Here is a 6,000-nt window from a genome sequence, read left to right as displayed (position 1 = left end):
GATGCTCAATATCTTCTGTGAACCAAAAAGGAGCAGATGTGTCTCAACATCAAGTGATTAAATGACATTAAATGTCACAGGGCACGGATTTCTGACATCTTGGAAGGCTATCTATAATATATAACGTAATCGAACTGTTAAACCTTGACTACTCTCAGCCATTTTTAATTGAAATATCTCGACAACACACTTTTGGAACTAAATCAAATCTAACATAACCATGAGTTTGCTATCTGGCCCTTAACTCTGATTGCTCAGTCATCTAAAAACAGTTTGTAATAGTTATAAAAGGACTAGGTCCAAGCTTTGTTGTTTTGTTTGTTTGTTTTGTTTTCTTTTTTAATTTTGTAAAAAAAAAGTTTTATCAATTCTATTTTTGTATAAAACACAAGGGAGAAACCTGGCAAATCAACACCTGACTAGACTGCAGGGAAAAGGACTTTCGAGAGTCTAAAAACATACAAATGTGTCTTTTGTCTACAGCGATCGTCTATGCTTTCCCGCACACCCGCACTGGTACCCTCTGCCCCAGTTACACACCCTAAGCCGTTTTCTGCTGTCCCTTCTTTCCAATCAGAGACTTGTGGATGTGCGAGATCACACCACCCACTTCACTTCAGATTGCAACCTGTAAGTGACTCGCTTTACTTTGAGATCTTTAGAAGCATTTACCTGCCAACCCCAACACCTCAGCTGTGAGGTACTCACAGAATTGCAGCTCTGAACACAGCAGCAATGTGGCCCACAGGTATCCACGGCTTGTGGTGCGAGTCTTCAAGTGTCTGTAGATGCGGCCCACAGGAAACTGGAGCCCAGCTTTCTGTTATGGAGACACTGCCTTAACCTTGGCCTTCCCACTGTCTTTTTCAGCTTTGCCTCCAACCAAGGTCTCAAGCACGACGCCCGCCTCTGCTGCCCCCCCCCCCAGCCCACCCAGCCCCTCCCGCCGCTTCTACCGCTGCCGCTGCCTCTTTCTTAAATGAATTGCATAGGCACAATGCCTATCTAAGACTAACAATATTAATCTCAAAATTTGTATCAATATAAGAAATTTATACCAATGAAAACCTGGGGCCAGGCATAATGGTGTTTGCCTTTAGTCCTAGGATCTGGGAAGTGGAGGCAGGTAGAGCTTTATGAATTTGAGACCAGCCTGGTCTACACAGACAGTTCCAGGCTGCATAGTGAAACCCTATCTCAAAATAATTTTTTTTTTTACTGGTAGAATTTCAAGCATGATGGCAATTTTGACAGCCTGGGACTGTTCTAGCAAGCATCTTGATCTCTTGCATTGACTCTTGTCAAAGCCATGTCTTTCTGTGTGAGTGGCTCTTGGATGGATTTATGGTCTATTCAGTGTTGTGAGGGTGTGACTCTGCAATGGCAGATTTCCTAGTTTTACATGGGTTGTTCAAAATTGGCTTTGGCCTGACAAATTGTCCAAAGATGGGAACTCAGGGCCCAGGGTCAGGGTCCAATCCAGGGCATCCCTGAATTGACTGTTTATTGTTCAATCACTAAAGGAGAGTTGTTGGGGATTGGTTCTAACACTTTGTCTTTTTTTTTTTTTTTTTTTTTTTTGGTTCTTTTTTTTCGGAGCTGGGGACCGAACCCAGGGCCTTGCGCTTCCTAGGTAAGCGCTCTACCACTGAGCTAAATCCCCAGCCCCCTTCTAACACTTTGTCTTAATTAGGCTCTCAGAATCATATAGGAATCTGTGTGTTCAGAAGCTAAAGGAAGTCTGCCCCCTGTTGGCTTTGATTGGAAAATAAAGTTGACAACAGCCAATGGCCTTGCAAGGTGAAAGAGTCCCGACTTTTAGATTGCATGGGGAAGGAACAGAGGGGGAGAGGAAGCAAATCGCCATGACTCTCAGGGAGAAGGATTAGAATTTAAGAACTGCAGGAGAGAAAGCATCCTACACATAGGTGGAAAGGGAATGCGGCCTATAGTGTGGATTTTTTGCTATACTTCTTTGAGCTACTAGCGAGTCGCAGGAATGCAGCTATCTTGGATCAGTGGAAAGAAAACACACACACCAATTAATCTTGAAATGCCTTGGCTGATTCAATGCCTGGGCACTCTTAAATCTCCCCCTGCTATCCCAGGCCCAGTCGAGGCAGTGGCCAGAAGCCACTTACCCAAAAACTTACATGGCTTGATGGCTTTATCTTTTCCACTACGGCACCCCCCCACCCCCCACCCCCATCTTCCGAGTTGCCTCCTCTCCCTAGCTTGCAGGAACCTGGAAGCCCTGCCTCTTTCTTTCTGCCCAGCCATCAGCCACTGGCATCTTTTTTGATAGATCAAAACCCAAATTGGGGTGAGGACCTTAAATATCAGTAAACACAGATCAGAGCATTAGAACCAATCCCCTACAGTGGCTCTTGGTGGGGGGTGGGGGGGTGCTGCCCAGAAGGTAACAGGGCAGTAAAGGTAAAATATAGATTTAGAAGGTGCTAAACCAGGAATACCGGAGAGAAATGTATGCTAGCCACAGGGAGGATTAGGCAGAAACAACCTGCCATTGAGCTAGTCAAGGCATATTAAAATTAGCTGGCATGTGTGTGTCTTTCATTCATAGATTCAGAGAGCTCTTGGGCAGGTAGGTGTGCATGTGAGACCTGTCGGGAGCCAAAGTGGTTTAACTAATTCACTGCTACAGAGTCTGTCTGGAGAAAGAAGTAAGGTAGGGGGAACAGAATTATGGATAATGAAACAGTGTTCAAAATCAGTGAATATTACATCTGGGAAAGCAGTGCTACTCTGGGGCCTTTACCCTGACGACAGATCAGCCAATCAGAACAGCAGATACTAGTTGAATGGACCAATGATTAGGTGTCTTGAGGTGGGAGAACCAATGAGACGGAGGTATAATGAGCCAACCTACTTGTTGCCAAGAAGAAAGGAAGTGGACGGTGGGAAAGCACATTGGCCCAAGACTGAGGGCTGCTGGCTGCTTGCTGCCCAGTTGTGTCTCCATAGAAGCTGTTGCTGACAGGGTACTAGAGAACTCTCCACAAAAAGCTGGGGTTTTCTCTTCAGTACAGTGGAAACTCCTTTCTGGATCATACTTCTGCTTTTCTGCAGAAATACCCTACTTTCACGGTCACAACACTGGAAATCTCTTGACTCCAAATTTCCACTGATATATGCAATAAATGCCTCTGCAGAAGAGGGAGTACCAATTATCAACTCTCGGACATCTGGCAGAAGAGGACTAAAATGTCAGAACGGACCACAGGCTGAGAATATGCAAAGCCATAGGGCAGGGTTGTAAAGAGAAAATAGCAGCCTTTAATCTGATCACTTGGTGTGACGGTTTGTATATGCTTGGCCTAGGGAGTGGCACTATTAGAAGGTGTAGTAGCCCTGTTGGAATAGGTGTGGCCTTGTTGGAGTAGGTGTGTCACTGGGTGTGGGTTTTAAGACTCTCATCCTAGTTGCCTGGAAGCAATATTTTCCTAGCAGCCTCCAGATGAAGATGTAGAGCTCTCAGCTCCGCTTTTATCATGCCTGCCTGGATGTTGCCATGTTCCTGTGTTGATGATAATGGACTGAACCTCTGAACCTGTGAGCCAGGCCCAGTTAAATGTTGTCCTTATAAGAGTTGGCTTGGTCATGGTGTCTGTTCGCAGCAGTAAAACCCTAACTAAGACACTTGGGAAGTGGAAGCAAGAGGACCAGATGTTCAAGGCCATCCTCAAATATACAATGAGGTCCAAGCTAGCCTGGGCTACAGGTGACCCTTTATGGAACAAACAAATTAGCCTCTCTTTATCAAAACTGAGAAAGGAACAAGACAAGATGCAGGGTTAAGTAAGTTCGGGAACTGACAGAACAACGCTGAGGTCGTTTCACCTTTACATCAGTGCAGCCACTTCTGTGCACTTGGCAGATCTTGCATAGTCTTAGTCTTTCCCCAGTATCCCAGCTTTCCTGAGTGCATGCCTGTCGTATCTATTCTTTTCCTCATTAACACCCCTGTTAGGGTTCCAGGATCAAGGCAAGAGGGAGAGGCACAAGGCCAGGGGAGTTGCTAGTTTCAGGGCAATGTAGGTTATATAACGAGATCCTGTCACAAAATACCAGGGGCTGTGTGTGTAGCTTAGGGGTAGAGTGCTTACCCAGCACATGTAAGGTCCTGGGTTCCAACCCCAACACTACAAGTCCATCAACAGAAAGAAGCCTTGTTGTCCTAATTTACCTGGAGAACTGTATGCCAAACCTCTGGAGGTCCCACAGAAGAGCATTGGAGTGTCCCTGTGACTCCATGCTCAAGGACACCCTACCATTTACCACTCAATCTGTATTCCAGGAGCTGATGATGGTAAACTCCCTGGCTAGGATGGTTCCAAGATGAACCAGCAAATGTGGGTGGTTGACAGGATGCCGGAGTGTCTAGTAGAGTGGATGTAGCTGGCTCTCATGGCCTCTCTACTAGGCAAGGAATTGGCTCAGCTCCCTCAAGACATCGCCACCCTAGGATTGGTGCACACTGTACGAAGCTTGCCTCTGACATTCTGAGAGGCCATCGGCGTGGGGGTGGGAAGGACATTTCTGTCAGTCTGGGCTCCTCAATGCTCTTCTGAGGAAAGGGCAGAAGTGAGAGATCCCTATACAATTGGAAACAATACGGTGTGGCTGACTGTAGACAGTAACTGAATCAGAGAAGGAGGAGATAAGCTAATTTGACCCTTGTTCCCACCTATACCATTTTCCCCAATGTCTCTTGTCTCTGTCTCCTTTATCTCCCTCCTCTCTCTGTCTCTCTCTCACTTTGATTGGAGGATAGGCTAGAATTGGCCAACATTGAACTTTGATTGACATAACCTTAACAGATTGAGAAGCATTGGAGATGCTGTATCAGGAGCTCTGGAAGGACTGTTCAGGAGACCCTGGCCCACCGTGCCTGTGATCATCCACAGATGATGACCCAGGCTCAATACAGTACATCACCACAACATTTCCCTCCCCCATGGGTCTTCAGGATATGCTGCTTCTGGGACATTTTGCTGCATTCCTTTTGGCACATTCTCTAGGCCAAATCAAAGAGAAAAGAATCCAGAGGCAGGTACATTACAAAATTCTCTTCCCCTACTATCCAAAGACATAGGCCTCTCTGAACCAAGTTGGTCCTGCTTCTGGCTTCTGTCCAGCATTTGGCTTTGACTCCTGTACCACATACTCTTCTGCACCTCTGATAACACAACATTGTTGGGGATTGGTTCTAATGCTTTGTCTTAATTTGGCTCCCAAAAGCCACACTTCCAGACGCTGAGGGTCCCTGCACCCAACTGGCTTCAATTGGTAATAAAGAACTGTCATACAGCCAATGGCTGGGCAGGGAGATGGAGGCAGGACTTTTAAATTGATTATGGGTCAAAGGAACAGGAGAATCAACATGACCTGGAGGCAGAGGGATGAAATTTAAGAGATGCAGGAGAAGTCATCGAGCAATGTAGGTGGAAAGGGAATTCAGCCCTATGGGGTATGGGGGGAGCTGCCCAGAAGGTAACAGGACTGCAAAGATAAAGTACATTTAGAAGGTATTAAGCCAGAAATACCGGAGAGGAGTGTGTGCTAGCTGCAAGGAGGTTTAGAAGTGCCCAATCATTGAGCTAGTCAGAGCATATCAAAATTAGCTGGTGTGTGTGTGTGTGTGTGTGTGTGTGTGTGTGTGTGTGTGTGTGTTTCATTTGTGAATCAGAGCTCTTGGGTGGGTGCAGTGCACACGTAACCTGCTGAGGGCCAAAGCGGTCTAACTGATTCATCACTACACACCATGACCACAGGCAACTTATGGAAGAAAGGGTTTATTTGGGCTTATGGTTCCAGAGAGAGTGGAATGAGGGTGGGGTGGCTTGGTATCAAGCAGCTTGAGCGCGAAGTTGAGAGATCATATCTCCACACACACAGAAAGCAGAGGATGGGAGAGGAGAGAGAGAGAGAGAGATGGAGTGAGAAAGAGAAAAGACTGGAAGTCCACTGAAGCTATAG

General features: G+C 46.2%; 1 pseudogene; it reads right to left on the bottom strand.

Annotated features, from left to right (window-relative positions):
* Positions 1-541: 541 nt before the first annotated feature.
* On the bottom strand, positions 542-4,535 carry H2az2-ps1 (H2A.Z variant histone 2, pseudogene 1; annotated as a pseudogene).
* Positions 4,536-6,000: the final 1,465 nt, after the last annotated feature.

The sequence above is a fragment of the Rattus norvegicus genome, chromosome 3, assembly GCF_036323735.1.
Source record: "Rattus norvegicus strain BN/NHsdMcwi chromosome 3, GRCr8, whole genome shotgun sequence".
Taxonomy (NCBI): Eukaryota; Metazoa; Chordata; class Mammalia; order Rodentia; family Muridae; genus Rattus; species Rattus norvegicus.
The sequence above is the reverse complement of the archived record's forward strand: the minus strand, read 5'-3'. Positions and strand labels throughout refer to the sequence as shown.